General features: G+C 41.1%; 1 protein-coding gene across 1 annotated transcript in view; it reads right to left on the bottom strand.

The window, feature by feature from the left end:
- LOC118386308 (interleukin-1 receptor type 1-like) overlaps nucleotides 1-16,952 on the bottom strand; it is a 29,655-nt gene extending 12,703 nt beyond the window's left edge. The window contains exon 1 of the mRNA XM_052522579.1: nucleotides 16,715-16,952. The gene's annotated coding sequence lies outside the window, so the exon portion shown is untranslated. The remainder of the gene's footprint in view (nucleotides 1-16,714) is intronic.
- Nucleotides 16,953-17,567: the final 615 nt, after the last annotated feature.

Raw genomic sequence — 17,567 nt, 5'->3', positions numbered from 1 at the left:
TGAACAGTTTTAAATGGAAATGAGTTGCGGCATTAGATTATATAAAACTAGTTATAATTGGTGTCAAAGAGGACTGTTCATCCTGTCATATGCTCTAATGTCAACTGCTACACAGTCTGCATGACAACTTTTGTCATATGTTATTACATGCTACATAAGAGTCTACATACCAGATGTTATAACAGGGTGTTTTGTCATTTACCAACCTCTGTGTCACATTATTAAATTGAATGGAATGACGGACGTCATAACCTTGTCATATGGCTTATAGTGTGTGCACAAACACCTTCAGTATAGTGACTTTCATTTGAGGTGTTATGAAACAGTTACTGTATGAATGTGCTTATACCACAGGTCGAGTTGAATATCACAAAATGTTACCATTCAAATGATCTCCAAGAAACATGGGCAAATGGGAGCACAGATGTAGATTTGATTCTGGCGCCAACTAGCACTCTTGACTCCACATCCTGTTGTGCTTCTGTCAAGGCACAGCCTTATCGCTGTAGCCTAGCAGTTAACAGCGCTGGGCCAGTAATTGAAAGATTGCAGGTTCGAATCCCCAAGCTGGTGAAAAATTTGTTTGTTCTCTTGAGCAAGGAACTTAACCCTAATCACTCTGGATAAGAGCGTCTACTAAATTACTAAAATCTAAAAATGTAAATGCATATTGCCAATGGCACATCAACCAGAATAGACATTATGTTGTTACACAATATAAAGCAAAGATAATGAAATTCTACTCCATGTAGACGCAGAATGTACATTTGATATCACTCTCATTACAAGTGGACATAAGTAGTCTGACACCACAGAGTTGATAACTTAGTTAAGTACAGTCGGGAAGTACAGTTCCCGCTCAGCCCAGTCAAAACTGTTCGCTGCTCTGGCTCCCCAATGGTGGAACACACTCCCTCACGACGCCAGGACAGCGGAGTCAATCACCACCTTCCGGAGACACCTGAAACCACACCTCTTTAAGGAATACCTAGGATAGGATAAAGTAATCCTTCTCACCCCCCCCCCTTAAAAGATTTAGATGCACTATTGTAAAGTGGCTGTTCCACTGGATGTCATAAGGTGAATGCACCAATTTGTAAGTCGCTCTGGATAAGAGCGTCTGCTAAATGACTTAAATGTAAATGTAAATGTAAATAATAACAGCTGTTATACAGTTATACACCTCCACTGTGAAGTGTGTCTGTCAGATTTAGTATAATCTGGCCAGTCAACCAAACATCCCCCTTGATAAAAAGTCAAGCTTGTATTGAAGGAGGGAATTGAAAAGTCCAAGAGACCATCATGTTTCAGGAGAAGACCCAGATGCAGACAGTGTCAAAGTAACAAAAGTTTATTACTAGAACAGGGGGCAGGCAAAACGACAGGTCAAGGGCAGGCAGAGGTCAGTAATCCAGATCAGAGTCCATAAGGCACAGAACGGCAGGCAGTCGCGGGGTCAGGGCAGGCAGAGTGGTCAAAAAACGGGAAAACAGAAACTAGAACAAGACAGGAGCAAGGGAAAAACACTGGTAGGCTTGATGAACAAAACGAACTGGCAACAGAGAACACAGGTATAAATACACTGAGGATAATGGGGAAGATGGGTGACACCTGGAGGGGGATGGAGACAAGGACAAAGACAGGTGAAACAGATCAGGGTGTGACAGAGTCAAGGCATGCAGTGAGACCAGCTGAGAACAGGAAGCTTAGCTTTCACAACCCTGACCTCATGACTCTTACGCCTCACAGGATCATCACTCCAGGGATAGCCAACCCTGTTGCTGGACAGCAACTGGGGTTGCAGGCTTTTGCTAAATCACACCTGATGTTTGACATTTTACTGCACTATAAGGATCTAATAACGCAAGCAATTCGCTGCACCCACTTTAACAACTACTAAACTGTCTATGTGAGCAATAAACTTTGATTCGATTTTTGATTAAACTAATCAGTCCTAGTGAGCAGCTAGCAGAATCATGTGTTCTTGTGAAGGGTTTGAGTGCAGCAAGGTAGTTCTCCCAGGTTAGGTTTGTTCACCCCTGGTGATCATTTTCATTCAACTAATAGCAGTCTTTCTGTGGTGGAATGTGTCTGGCCCTGCTCCAGGTATGAGGTATTAGCTCGCCTACCTGCGTGTCACGGGCTGTGGTGGTTGACTACCGTCACGGGCTGTGGTGGTTGACTACCGTGGTGACTCCTGTAGTCAAATATTTTTTGTTTTCCGTGAAGGCCTGCCCCAAATTGTCTCTACACAGAAATTCCTCTATGGACTTCACCAAGTGAGATCCTAAGTGAATATGTTATCATTCAAATTGATCTATTTAAAGGTATTGGACAGTCAAAATCATGTTTTCCATGAAACTGGATGACATTTGAAGGAAACCAGATCAAAGTATGATGACCGAAGTATGAAAAATGACAATTGATTCTAGATTGATAATGTTTGATCATAAAGTTACTGGTCACCTCCCCCATGTCAAACACTTGGATTCATTATTAACGGGACAAGGTGACATCGCCTTCAGTCTCATTTTAATGAACCAATTGCAACATTTAAAAAAATGCTGCCTTGTAACCAACTTTGGAGAAGGCATGTTTACATAGGGATGTGGTATATAGCTAGATACCTACTCTACTCGTGCCAAAATGTGACTTTAGGGTGTCATCAAATATAAAAGTTTACCCTGTTCATCAATGGCAACAATTCTTATATGTTTCCCCTTTCATCTCTGTCTGGTGTTAGCTAGTTACTGGCTAGCTAGGTCTTCAGCTAGCATGGAACAAAGGGTGTAGGTGTCATTCAAAACTCATGTCTTTTAAAAAAGAGCAAGTTTGGTTTTGGGGACTCTGGGTTACTGAGATATGACCGAGCGGGTCAAATCAGAAGACTGGAGGCTTGACCTAGTAGGGGTGTGGTTTCAGGAAGTTATTATTGGCCACCCGTGAGAGTAAATGTAATTTCAGTTAATCTGTTCTGTTGAATTGCTAACTATTTTTTAGCTTTAATTAAGCCTACATAAGTATATGAGTTCCTTAAAAGCCTATGCAAATCATAATTGGATATCCCCAATGGGATAGTAATAATAATGTTTTTAAAAATGTATTAGATTATGTGATGTGGAATAACTTTCAAGTAAAATGTTAAGTTGCAGTGTACAAAATTAACATGTCCAACAGGAATGACATTTACTCTCACGGGTGGCCAAAAATAACTATCTAAAAGCCACATCCCTAATAAGCCACACCTCCTGAAAATAATCTATGGATTATGTTAAAAAAGACCGAGCTGCTTGGGCAACCAGAAAGAAAGTGAATAAAAACGAATTTGATAACCCATGTTTGGATCATTTGAAAAACCCAACAAAGTGGGTTATTCAGGCAATCTGTCACATTATGCTGGCTTGCAAAGTGATGTGTAAATCTGATAAATATCCAGCAATAATGGGGATATCCAACCTGAATTTTAGATCACCAGCAACCTGCATTCAGAATGACTGCCAGGGTTGGGAAAACTGAAATATGACACTACCTAAAGCAGTGGTTCCCAACCTTTTTATAGTACCGTACCCCTTAAAACATTCAAACTCCAGTTGCATCCCCTCTAGCACCAGGGTCAGTGCACTGCGATCATTGTAAGTCTGCCATACGCACACTATATGATACATTTATTAAATATAAGAATGAGTGAGAGTTTTGTTACAACCCGGCTCATGGGAAGTGACAACGAGCTCTTATAGGACCAGGGCACAAATAATAATGTAATAATAATCAATAATTTTATTGAACCATCTTACATATACAACCTTATTTGTTCATTGAAAATGGTGAGTAACTCACCACAGGTTAATGAGAAGGGTGTGCTTGAAAGGATGCACATAACTCTGCAATGTTGTGTTGTATTGGAGAGAGTCTCAGTCTTAAATCATTTTCCACACACAGTCTGTGCCTGTATTTAGTTTTTATGCTAGAGAGGGCCGAGAATCCACTCTCACACAAGTACGTGGTTGCAAAGGGCATCAGTGTCTTAACAGCGCTATTTGCCAAGGCAGAATACTCAGAGCAAAGTCCAATCCAGAAATCTGGCAGTGACTTCTAATTAAATTAAATTTTCACAGAACCGCTTGTTGCAATTTCGATGAGGTTCTCTTGTTTAGATATCGGTAAGTGGACTGGAGGCAGGGCATGAAAGGGATAATGAATCCAGTTGCCTGTGTTGTCCATTTTGGGAAAGTACCTGCGTAATTTCACACCCAGCTCACTCAGGTGCTTCGCATTTGACATTTGACATTGTTCGTAAGCTTGAGTTGATTTGCACACAAAAAAAACATACAATGATGAAAAGACCTGTGTGTTGTCCTTGTTAATGCAGACAGAAAAGAGCTCCAACTTCCTAATCATAGCCTCAATTTTGTCCGACACATTGAATATAGTTGTGGAGAGTCCCTGTAATCCTAGATTCAGATCATTCAGGCGAGAAAAATCATCATGCAAGTGGTCAAACAAGTGAAAATTATGGTCATTAAAGAAAACTTTACTCTCATCTCTCAATTATAAAACGTGTCAATACTTTCCCCCTTGATAAGCAGCACAATTCTGTATGTTGTAAAAGCGTTACATGGTCGCTGCCGATATCAGGGGCCTTGCTATAACAAAGTCAACCATTTTCACTGTAGTGTCCAAAACGTCTTTCAAGCTGTCAGGTATTCCCTTGGCAGTTAGAGCCTCTTGGTGGATGCTGCAGTGTACCCAAGTGGCATCGGGAGAAACTGCTTGTTTAACCCCTTACCGCTCCACTATGTCTCCCTGTCATTACTTTTGCGCCATTAGTACAGATACCAACACTTCTTGACCACCAAAGTCCATTTGATGTCACTAAGCTTTCCAGTACATAAAAAAGATTATCTTCTGTTGTCCTGGTTTTCAGTGGTTTGCAGAAGAGGATGTCTTCCTTCACTAACCCTCCATAAACGTAAAGGACTTGTACCAGGAGCTGTGCCAGGCCCGCCACATCTGTTGAGTCATCCAGCTGTAACGCATAGAATTCACTGTCTGGTATGCGAAGCAATAATTGTTTCAAAACATCTCCTGCCATGTCACTGATGCGTCGTGAAACAGTGTTGTTTGATGCAGGCATTGTCTGTATAGTTTTTTGGGCCATTTCCCCCCAGCATTGTCCCAACCATATCCGCGACAGCAAGAATAATTAAGTCTTCCACAATATGGGGCTGTGCCTGTGCTAGCCACCATATAGGATGCTTCTAGCTCCTTCTTATTTTTTTTAATTTTACCTTTATTTAACTAGGCAAGTCAGTTAAGAACACATTCTTATTTACAATGATGTCCTACCCCAGACAACGCTGGGCCTATGGGACTGCAAATCATGACCGGTTGTGATACAGCCTGGAATCAAACCAGGGTCTGTAGTGATGCCTCTAGCACTGAGATGCGGTGCCTTAGACCACTGTGCCACTCGGGTCCCTCATATCTGACATGATTGACCTCTCACAATGAATCTGATAACTGATGTCAGAGAGGTGAAGCCAAAACAAAGTGAAGATTGAGTGTAAAATAAGATAACACAACTCATAAAAGAACATAACAGAGAAGAACATCAAGACAGTATAGAGAAGAACATCAAGGTGCAACAAAATATACAATTAAAAAAACACAAAATGTCAACTAACTGATTGAAACATAGTCAACACTTTACTCCGAAGTCAACCACACAAGACCAAAAATTCCACCTACTTTTTAGCAGGTTACTCTTTAGTCCTCATGCAAGGCCACAGCTCTGTAAGCTCTCTCTGCAACACGTGCATGGTCCATTGTTTTTACTCCATGATTATACAGAGTACTAACCAGCAACAACTATCACATTCCTAGCACTTAGCAACACACATTTTTCTACCTTTATTTAACTAGGCAAGTCAGTTAAGAACAAATTCTTATTTTCAATGACTGCCTATGAACAGTGGGTTAACTGCCTGTTCAGGGGCAGAACGACAGATAGTAAGACAGATAATGTTAATCTTTCTGTCACTTGCACCCACAGCACAACTTCTTGACTGAGGAAAAGAGGAATTAATTTGTGGTGGGTGTCCAAGTCTTCAAAACAATGTTCTCTAAGTCCTGTCTGTCAAACACCTCAATTTCCTCGATAATAATCATATTTGCTTGTAAATACAACTCCTCAACCACTAGAGGTTGTGTATACGTGTGGTCTAAGATTTGCTTGGTGACACTCAAACTTTGCTGTCAAATTCAAATTTGATAAACACCAACTTTTGCGGGAAAATTCTGCACAGGCAATGTTTATAATATTTTTTGTGCATATGCACCATTCATAAATGAGGCCCCAGAACAGGGAGTTCCTCAAACTCCTAATAAGTTAAAGAATATGGATTTTAGAATAAAATAATGTTTAAACTTGGAATCTTTAGTTGCTATGTATAAATTCAAAATATATACCCACTGATTGTTATAGAATATAACTTATGAATCCCTCATAAGCTTAGTTAAATTGTTGTACGCCATCAGAATCCAAAATAAAAGCTTGCTTTATTCCAATGTTTGTAAACAATGTAAATGTAAACAAACACTATATAGCCTCAAAACATGGTTAAAACTATAATTGTACTATGATGGATGGTCAGTCTTCGCCTGCATAGCTCTGTCTATAGCTCTGGATAAGAGCGTCTGCTAAATGACTTAAATGTAATGTAAATGTATAAATTTGATAGTGTTTACATTTCTCCAGGCCAATCCCTCATCTTTTTACAAAAACACGGGTTGGGTTACCACTTTGTTATTGTTTCAGTTAAGGATTCTAGCTTTAAAGTTATATCTCAAGTTATCACTGGTTAACCTCTGCAGGATAGTTTACTGCCATTATTTTTTGCATTTGACGCTTCAGTCACAAGAACAGAGATTTTGTCCTCAGCTATCTTCCCCGCAGGGACCCGCACGGTAGCAGTTGAAAAATTGAGGAAAGCTGAGTGCCCTCCAAACTCATCACCAAGCTGGGGATCCTGGGACTGATAACCTCCCTCTGCAACTGGATCCTGGACTTCGTAATGGGACAGCCCCAGACCCCAGGTGGTGAGGGTAGGCAACAACACTTCCGCCATGCTGACCATCAACACAGGGGCCCCTCATGGGTATGTGTTTAATCTCCTACTGTATATCTTGTTCACCCACGACTGCATGGCCACGCACAACTCCAACACCATCATCAAGTTTGATGGCGATGAGACAACCTACCGGGATTAAGACAGAGACTTGGCATTGTGGTGCCAGGACAACAATCTATCCCTTAACCTCTTGAGACTCTAGGGGCAGTATTTCATTATTGGATAAAAAAAACGTGCCCGTTTTAAGCCCAATATTTTGTCACGAAAAGATGCTCGAAAATGCATATAATTGGCAGCTTTGGAAAGAAAACACTCTGACGTTTCCAAAACTGCAAAGATATTATCTGTGAGTGCCACAGAACTCATGCTACAGGCGAAATCAAGATGAAACCTCAAACAGGAAATGAGCAGAATTTTTGAGGCTCTGTTTTCCATTGTCTCCTTATATGGCTGTGAATGTGCCATGAACGAGCCTAAGCTCTCTGACGTTTGTCCAAGGTGTCTGCAGCATTGTGACGTATTTGTAGGCATATCATTGGAAGATTGGCCATAAGAGACTACATTTGCCAGGGGTCCGCCCGGTGTCCTTTGTCTAAATTGGTGCGTAATCTTCAACTGGAGACATTTTCCATTGAGATTCAGAGGAGAACGCACACTTCCACGAACGATATATCATCGAAGAGATATGTGAAAAACATGTTGAGGATTGATTCTAAACAACGTTTACCATGTTTCAGTCGATACTGTGGAGTTAATTTGGAAAAAAGTTTGGCGTTTTGACGAATGAATTTTCGTTTTTTTTGGTAGCCAAACATGACGCAGAAAACGGACCGATTTCTCCTGCACAAATAATCTTTGTGGTGGAAATTTCCTCTATTTACCAAATCATGGGAGCAAACCACACACACACGTCAGAGTTAGTTATAAAAGTCCATCTTTAATTATATGAGCTCTATCACAATCCTGTGACTCTCAGATAAATTCAGTGTCTCTCAGTGAATTCTCTGAGAGCCCCCTTACAATGCAACTGAGTTCCTTTAATAGCAAAGACACACATAGTCAGACAGCATAGACATAATTCATCGTTCAGCTTTGTCACCTTTCCCAAACCCCAGAACCATAAACCAAATCCTCCATATCAACAGGCATATATCAAATTGTCATTTAGATACAACCAACCTAAAATACAACCTCCTGGACAAACTCACGGAGAGGAGAATGAGGCTATAGGTTAAGATAGAAACAACATTGGAGGGAGCATAGAATGATTCCAGACACTGCCACCCTTCTTTCCCCACAATAAAAAGGTACATTTACACATGATGACACTTTGACCTCTCCCCTCTCAGTGGCCCATGCAACTTAGTTTTGACATTGAACAGATAACTGCAACCTCGCCACAGTATTATACAAAAATACCATTCTGATGAGAAGTAACTTACACACATTTGATGAATATTAAACATCTTACAAATGTTACCAACAAATTCTGATCCTTCCACGACATCTTTCAGGAAAAACGGAACATTTGCTATCTAACTGAGAGTCTCCTCATTGAAAACATCCAAAGTTCTTCAAAGGCAAATGATTTTATTTGAATGGTTTTCTGGTTTTTGTGAAAATGTTGCCTGCTGAATGCTAACGCTAAATGCTAACACTGGCTATCAATAGCTATCAATACTGTTACACAAATGCTTGTTTTGCTATGGTTGAGAAGCATATTTTTGAAAATCTGAGATGACAGTGTTGTTAACAAAAGGCTAAGCTTGAGAGCTAGCATATTTATTTCATTTCATTTGCGATTTTCATGAATAATTAACATTGCTTTATGGTAATGAGCTTGAGGCTGTATTCACGATCCCAGATCAGGGATGGCTCGACGCAAGAAGTTAACGTCAGTAAGACCAAGGAGCTGATCGTGGACTACAGCATAAAGAGGGGAGAACACGGCCACATCCACATGGATTCGGCTGTAGTGGAGCGGATTGAGAGCTTCAACTTTCTTGGTGTCCACATCACTAAGGACTTACACTCAAACACCCTCACAGTCGTGAAGAGGGAAAGACAGCGTCTCTTCCCCCTCAAGAGGCTGAAAAGATTGGTCATGGGCCCTCGGATCCTCAAAAAGTTCTATAGCTGCACCATCGAGAGCATCTTGACTGGCTGCATCACAGCTCTGTAAGGCAAATACACCGCCCTCGAACGCAAATCGCAACAGAGGTCCTGCCATCCAGGACCTCTACAGTATATCAGGCAGTGTCAGAGGAAGGCCCGAAATATTGCCAAAGATTCCAGTCACCAAAGCCATAAACTGTTCACTCTGATACCGTCCAGCAAACAGTGGTCGAACCAACAGATTCCGAGACAGCTTCTACACCCAAGACTTAAGACCATGAAATAGCCATAAGATTGCTAAATAGTTAATTAAATGGTTACCCGTTTGGATATCCACACTTACCCTATCTTGCTCTGACTCTATGAACACTTAGGCCGTGTCTACATTTGACACTTACATGTGACTTCTGCAATCAGAATACGAGATCCCATTGAAAAGATGTGTCTAGATGCACAAAAGATGCATTGTGATGTGATTGTGTTCAGATCTGTCTGACCACCTCAGGAGGAAGTCAGGGATGCATTGTGTGTGGATTTCTCCTCAGTCTGGACAAATTCATGCTACCGAAAGTGCATACAGTGGGCAACATCATCAGCACGTGCCCACAAGTCTCCATAAAACGTGTGTTTTGTGACTGAGAGGTAGCTTTTCATTATAACGTTGGAGGAAATACATTCCAAGCGTATGTTTGCTGGCATCATCAATGCTAGCCAGCAAGCTAATATTTAGAAAAACATTTTTCTGTTTCGCTACAATTATGCTAACCTGTTTGCAATCCCTTTAGCATTGCTTGCTAGCTAGCTACAGAGGTTAGCAAAGCTTGTCACCTACATCAGTTACAGTTGAAGTCGGAAGTTTACATACACTCAGGTTGGATTCATTAAAACTTGTTTTTCAATCACTCCACAAATGTCTTGTTAACAAACTATAGTTTTGGCAAGTCGGTTAGGACATCTACTCTGTGCATGGCACAAGTAATTTTTCCAACAATTGTTTACAGACAGACTATTTCACTTGTAATTCACTGTATCACAATTCCAGTGGGTCAGAAGTTTATATACACTAAGTTGACTGTGCCTTTAACCTGTTAAGTCGACCCTCTACTTTTTCGAACATTCTGTTAAAAATCGCGCAACATTTCAGCGCCCTGCTACTCAGGCCAGGGATATAGTATATGCATATGATTAGTATGTGTGGATAGAAAACACTGTGACTATAACAGAACGTGCGTTTCATCGAAAAGTGCAGGAAAATCTGATCACTGAAAATGGAAATAAATATCCTTGCGCTACTTCCAGGAATTGTTCAAAGTGAACCAAATTAAATGAGGCTGAGGTTGCAGTGCCTACAGCTTCCACACGTTGTCTAGAGTCTTGTCATTTGATTCAGCTTTGATTCTTGGTCAAACCGAATCAAGGGAACCGATTCCCTCCGGTCTCCGACCGGATGTTTTGGTCGAGCTCTCTCCAGACATTTTTTCGAGACGGACACCTATAGAATTGACATCGCCTCCTGATGAATTTTATCGCTTATTAACGTGTACTAATACCTAAGGTTGCATTACAAAAGTATTTCGAAGTGTTTTGTGAAAGTTTATCGTCAACTTTTTGAATGTTAAAAAATTACGTTACGTTATGAAACGCTATTTTTTTCCGTTTATCACACAGTCTTCATAGATCGATATCTAGGCTATATATGGACCGATTTAATCGGAAAAAAGACCCAATAGTGATTATGGGACATCTAGGAGTGCCAACAAAGAAGATGGTCAAAGGTAATGAATGTTTTATATTTTATTTGTGCGGTTTGTGTAGCGATGACTATGCTAATTATTTTGTTTACGTCCCCTGCGGGTCTTTTGGGGTGTTACATGCTATCAGATAATAGCTTCTCATGCTTTCGCCGAAAAGCATTTAAAAAATCTGACTTGTTGCCTGGATTCACAACGAGTGTAGCTTTAATTCAATACCCTGCATGTGTATTTTAATGAACGTTTGAGTTTTAACTAATACTATTAGCATTTAGCGTAGCGCATTTGCATTTCCAGAGCTCTAGATGGGACGCCTGCGTGCCAGGTAGGAGCAAGAGGTTAAACAGCTTCTGGAAAATTCCAGAAAATGATGTCATAGCTGTAGAAGCTTCTGACAGGCTAATTAACATAATTTGAGTCAATTGGAGGTGTACTTGTGGATGTATTTCAAGGCTACCTTCAAACGCAGTGCCTCTTTGCTTGACATCATGGGAAAATCTAAAGAAATCAGCTAAGACCTCAGAAAGAAAATTGTAGACCTCCACAAGTCTGGTTCATCCTTGGGAGCAATTTCCAAACGCCTGAAGGTTCCATGTTCATCTGTACAAACAATTGTACGCAAGTATAAACACCATGGGACCACGCAGCTGTCATACCGCACACGAAGGAGACGCGTTCTGTCTCCTAGAGATGAATGTATTTTGGTGCAAAAAGTGCAAATCAATCCCAGAACAACAGCAAAGGACCCATTGAAGATGCTGGACGAAACAGGTGCAAAAGTATCTATATCCACAGTAAAAAGAGTCCTATATCGACAAAATCTTGAAAGGCTGCTAAAGCAAGGAGAAGCCACAGCTCCAAAACCGCCATAAAAAGCCAAACTATGGTTTTCAACTGCACATGGGGACAAAGATCGTACTTTTTGGAGAAATGTCCTCTGGTCTGATGAAACAAAAATAGAACTGTTTGGCCCTAATGACCATCATTGTGTTTGGAGGAAAAAGGGGGAGGCTTGCAAGCCGAAGAACACCATCCTAACCGTGAAACATCATGTTGTGGGGGTGCTTTGCTGCAGGAGGGACTGGCGCACTTCACAAAATAAATGGCATCATGAGGTTGGAACATTATGTGGATATATTGAAGCAACATCTCAAGACATCAGTCAGGACGTTAAAGCTTGGTCACAAATGGGTCTTCCAAATGGACAATGACCCCAAGCAAACTTCTAAAGTTGTGGGAAAATGGCTTAAGGACAACAAAGTCAAGGTATTGGAGTGGCCATCACAAAGCACTGACCTCAATCCTATAGAAAACTTTTGGGCAGAACTGAAAAAGTGTGTGAGAGCAAGGAGGCCTACAAACCTGACTCAGTTACATCAGTCCTGTCAGGAGGAATGGACTAAAATTCACCCAATTTATTGTGGGAAGCTTGTGGAAGGCTACCTGAAACATTTGACCCAAGTTAAACAATTTAAAGGCAATGCTACCAAATGCTAATTGAGAGTATGTAATCTTCTGACCCACTGGGAATGTGATGAAAGAAATAAAAGCTGAAATAATTCATTCCCTCTACTATTATTCTGACTTTTCACATTCTTCAAATAAAGTGGTTATCCTAACTGACCTAAAACAGGGAATTTTTACAACTGAGTTTAAATGTATTTGGCTAAGGTGTATTCCCACTTCAACGGTAGCTACTGCCATCAAGTTGTTGTTCTGTTAATATAACAATTTTTCTGAATCCACCGTTTGCAGAATGCATACTGGCATTTGTGGGAAAAGGGAATCTGGACAATATGTGGACATGGTGGACACATTTAAATGCAGCTGTAGTCACATGACGTGTTCGGAATTCCATTCCAGAACTCCATGATCAGAATACAAAAACTGCATTAACTGTCGAGTCTAGACACGGCCTCACAAGATTATGCATACACATTTAATACACCAGGCATCATCAACTAGATTTGAACGCAAGAATTCCAAATAGATGTGATATTTGACTAAAACAATCATTTGTATACAATCACATATTTATTATGCAAGGGAATACTTGGGAACAGATTTCCAAAATTCAAATCACTTGGAGCTGATTTGCTGTTGTTCTTACAGTCTATTATGTACAACAATTTATATACAGTACATGTATACCAGTCATAATTTGGACACACCTACTCATTCAAGGATTTGTCTTTATTTTTACTATGTTCTATATTGTAGAATAATAGTGAAGACATCAAAATTATGAAATAACACATATGGAATCATGTAGTAGCCAAAAAAGTGTTAAACAAATCAAAATATATTTTATATTTGAAATTCTTCAAAGTAGCCACCCTTTGCCGTGATGACAGCTTTGCACACTCTTGGCATTCTCTCAACCAACTTAATGAGGTAGTCACCTGGAATGTATTTCAATTAACAGGTGTCCCTTGATAAAAGTTATTTTGTGGATTTTCTATCCTTCTTAATGCGTTTGAGCCAATCAGTTGTGTTTTGACAACGCAAGGGTGGTATACAGAAGATAGCCCTATTTGGTAAAAGACCAAGTCCATATTTTGGCAAGAACAGCTCAAATAACCAAAGAGAAATGACAGTCCATCATTATTTTAAGACATGAATGTCAGTCAATCTGGATCATTTCAAGAACTTTGAAAGTTTCTTAAAGTGCAGTCGCAAAAACCATCAAGCGCTATGGTGAAACTGGCTCTCATGAGAACCGCCACAGGTAAGGAATCCTCAGAGTTATCTCAGCTGCAGAGGATAAGTTCATTAGATTTACCAGCCTCAGAAATTGCAGCCCAAATCAATGCTTCACAGAGTTCAAGTAACAGACACATCTCAAAATCAACTGTTCAGAGGACACTGAATTCATGGTCAAATTGCTGCAAGGAAACCACTACTAAAAGGACACCAATAGTAAGAAGAGACTTGCTTGGGCCAAGAAACATGGGCAATGGACATTAGACCATTGGAAATCTGTCCTTTGGTCTGATGAGTCCAACTGTGAGATTTTTGGTCCCAACAGCCATGTCTTTGTGAGAAACAGAGTAGGTGAATGGATGATCTCCGCATGTGTGGTTCCCACCGTGATTCATGGAGGAGGTGTGATGATGTGGGGGGTGCTTTGCTGGTGACACTGTCTGTGATTTATTTAGCAATCAAGGCACACTTAACCAGCATGGCTACCACAACATTCTGCAACTATATGCCATCCCATCTGATTTGTGCTTAGTGGGACTATTATTTGTTTTTCAACAGGACAATAACCCAACACACCTCCAGGCTGTGTAAGGGCTATATGACCAAAAAGAGAGTGATGGAGTGTTGCATCAGATCACCCGACCTCAAACCAATTGAGATGGTTTAGGATGGACCGCAGAGTGAAGGAAAAGCAGCCAACAAGTGCTCAGCATATGTGGGAACTCCTTCAAGATGGTTGGAAAAGCATTCCAGGTGAAGCTGGTTGAGAGAATGCCAAGAGTGTGCAACGCTGTCATCAAGGCAAAAGGGTGGCTACAGTACTTTGAAGAATCTAAATTCCAAAATATATTTAGATATGTTTAACATTTTTTTGGATACTACATGATTCTATATTTGTTATTTCATAGTCTTGATGTCTTCACTATTATTATTCAATGTAGAAAATAGTGAAAATAAATAAAAACCCTTGAATGAGTAGATGTGTCCAAACTTGACTGGTAATGTGTGTATATATTCAGTGGGGAGAACAGGTATTTGATACACTACCGATTTTGCAGGTTTTTCTACTTACAAAGCATGTAGAGGTCTGTAATTTTTATCATAGGTACACTTCAACTGTGAGCGACGGAATCTAAAACAAAAATCCAGAAAATCAAATTGTATGATTTTTAAGTAATTAATTTGCATTTTATTGCATGACATAAGTATTTGATCACCTACCAACCAGTAAGAATTCCGGCTCTCACAGACCTGTTAGTTTTTCTTTAAGAAGCCATCCTGTTCTCCACTCATTACCTGTATTAACTGCACCTGTTTGAACTCGTTACCTGTATAAAAGACACCTGTCTACACACTCAATCAAACAGACTCCAACCTCTCCACAATGGCCAAGACCAGAGAGCTGTGTAAGGACATCAGGGATAAAATTGTAGACCTGCACAAGGCTGAGACGGGCTGCAGAACAATCGGCAAACAGCTTGGTAAGAAGGCAACAACTGTTGGCGCAATTATTAGAACATGGAAGAAGTTCAAGATGACGGTCAATCACCCTCGGTCTGGGGCTCCATGCAAGATCTCACCTCGTGGGGCATCAATGATCATGAGGAAGGTGAGGGATCAGCCCAGAACTACACGGCAGGACCTGGTCAATGACCTGAAGAGAGCTGGGACCACAGTCTCAAAGAAAACCATTAGTAACACACTACACCGTCATGTATTAAAATCCTGCAGCGCACGCAAGGTCCCCCTGCTCAAGCCAGCGCATGTCCAGGCCCGTCTGAAGTTTGCCCATGACCATCTGGATGATCCAGAGGAGGAATGGGAGAAGGTCATGTGGTCTGATGAGACAAAAATAGAGCTTTTTGGTCTAAACTCCACTCGCCGTGTTTGGAGGAAGAAGAAGGATGAGTACAACCCCAAGAACACCATCCCAACCGTGAAGCATGGAGGTGGAAACATCATTCTTTGGGGATGCTTTTCTGCAAAGGGGACAGGACGACTGCACTGTATTGAGGGGAGGATGGATGGGGCCATGTATCGCGAGATCTTGGCCAACAACCTCCTTCCCTCAGTAAGAGCATTGAAGATGGATCATGGCTGGGTCTTCCAGCATGACAACGACCCGAAACACACAGCCAGGGCAACTAAGGAGTGGCTCCATAAGAAGCATCTCAAGGTCCTGGAGTGGCCTAGCCAGTCTCCAGACCTGAACCCAATAGAACATCTTTGGAGGGAGCTGAAAGTCTGTATTGCCCAGCGACAGCCCCGGAACCTGAAGGATCTGGAGAAGGTCTGTATGGAGGAGTGGGCCAAAATCCCTGCTGCAGTGTGTGTAAACCTGGTCAAGAACTACAGGAAATGTATGATCTCTGTAATTGCAAAAAGGTTTCTGTACCAAATATTAAGTTCTGCTTTTCTGATGTATCAAATACTTATGTCATGCAATAAAATGCGAATTAATTACTTAAAAATCATACAATGTGATTTTCTCGAATTTTGCTTTAGATTCCGTCTCTCACAATTGAAGTGTACCTATGATAAAAATGACATACCTCTACATGCTTTGTAAGTAGGAAAACCTGCAAAATTGGCAGAGTATCAAATACTTGTTCTCCCCACTGTATGTATATATAAAAATTTAATCTATGGGCCAAATTCAGCCAGTGAGCCTCCAGTTTGGGAACCATGATATTCACACGCATTACATACTCACACATAAGTAACACACATACCGACAACACAAACACAGCTATACCAACACAACACAAACACACACACACTTTTGCACTCATCATAGCTTAATCGTTGGGACCACAAACCTTACTATAGACAGTCTGTTGTTTAAGCAAGGTTGGGTTCATGGCATAGCTGCTGGACCATTCTGGATAATGCTTTACTTTATTATCAGAACTAATTTGAAACATGCTGTTAATCCTTCCTAGTGGCTACATACACAAGCCCAAGTCTACCAATAGTTCGTAGTAACATTTGCAGTACCTATATGAATACATTTACCTTAGAGATTATAAACCCAAGATGCTCCTCTTCACTTTGTTTCACACGGAGGGGTTTCAGGTTCGCTGAAGTGTGATTTTAAGTTAAACTCTAGGTTGACAAGACAATGTTGTGGGTAGTTTTCTTGAGTTGTGAATCCTCAGCTGGATTTTCCCCCATTTGATTTGAGAATCCAGTCATAACCAAACAGAGGTACAGGAGTGAGACAGAAGATGTATGATACCCACACCTTTTAGGGGCCCTGCCTTCTCTCTTAGAGCTAGGAAGTGACTTCTACCTCAGAGATTCACAGGAACATCATGTAGGTGCACTTCTTGGAACCTATTGTGCAGTCACAACCACAGGTGCACACAGACTCTTGCTCAAACACTTAGGTGTAGGGAAACCATGCAACCACCAACTTTCTCTTATTTTCGTCTCTTGTTTTGGTTTCATTTTAGTCTTGCTGATCTCAATGGAAGTAGGTCAACTTAAATGTATGAATCGAGCAATAGATAAAACACTACCCAAATAATGTTTGTATATGGGGCCTCCCGGGTGGTGCAGCAGTTTAAGGCACTGCATCGCTGTGCGACAGGCGTCACTACAGATCCGGGTTTGATCCTGGGCTGTGAGACCGGGAGACCCATGAGGCGGCGCACAATTGCGCCAGAATCGTCCGGGGTAAGGGAGGGTTTGGCCGGCTGGGATGTCCTTGTCCCATCGCGCTCTCGCAACTTCTCCGGGGACATGCATGCTGACTTCAGCCGCCAGCTGTACGGTGTTTCCTCCAACAAATTGGTGTGGCTGGCTTCCTGGCTAAGCAAGCAGTGTGTCAAGAAGCAGTGCGGTTTGGCTGGGTCGTGCATAAGGC

This window comes from Oncorhynchus keta, chromosome 7, assembly GCF_023373465.1.
Source record: "Oncorhynchus keta strain PuntledgeMale-10-30-2019 chromosome 7, Oket_V2, whole genome shotgun sequence".
Classification (NCBI taxonomy): domain Eukaryota; kingdom Metazoa; phylum Chordata; class Actinopteri; order Salmoniformes; family Salmonidae; genus Oncorhynchus; species Oncorhynchus keta.
Note: the sequence above shows the minus strand (reverse complement) of the source record. Positions and strands in the feature narration are given on the sequence as shown.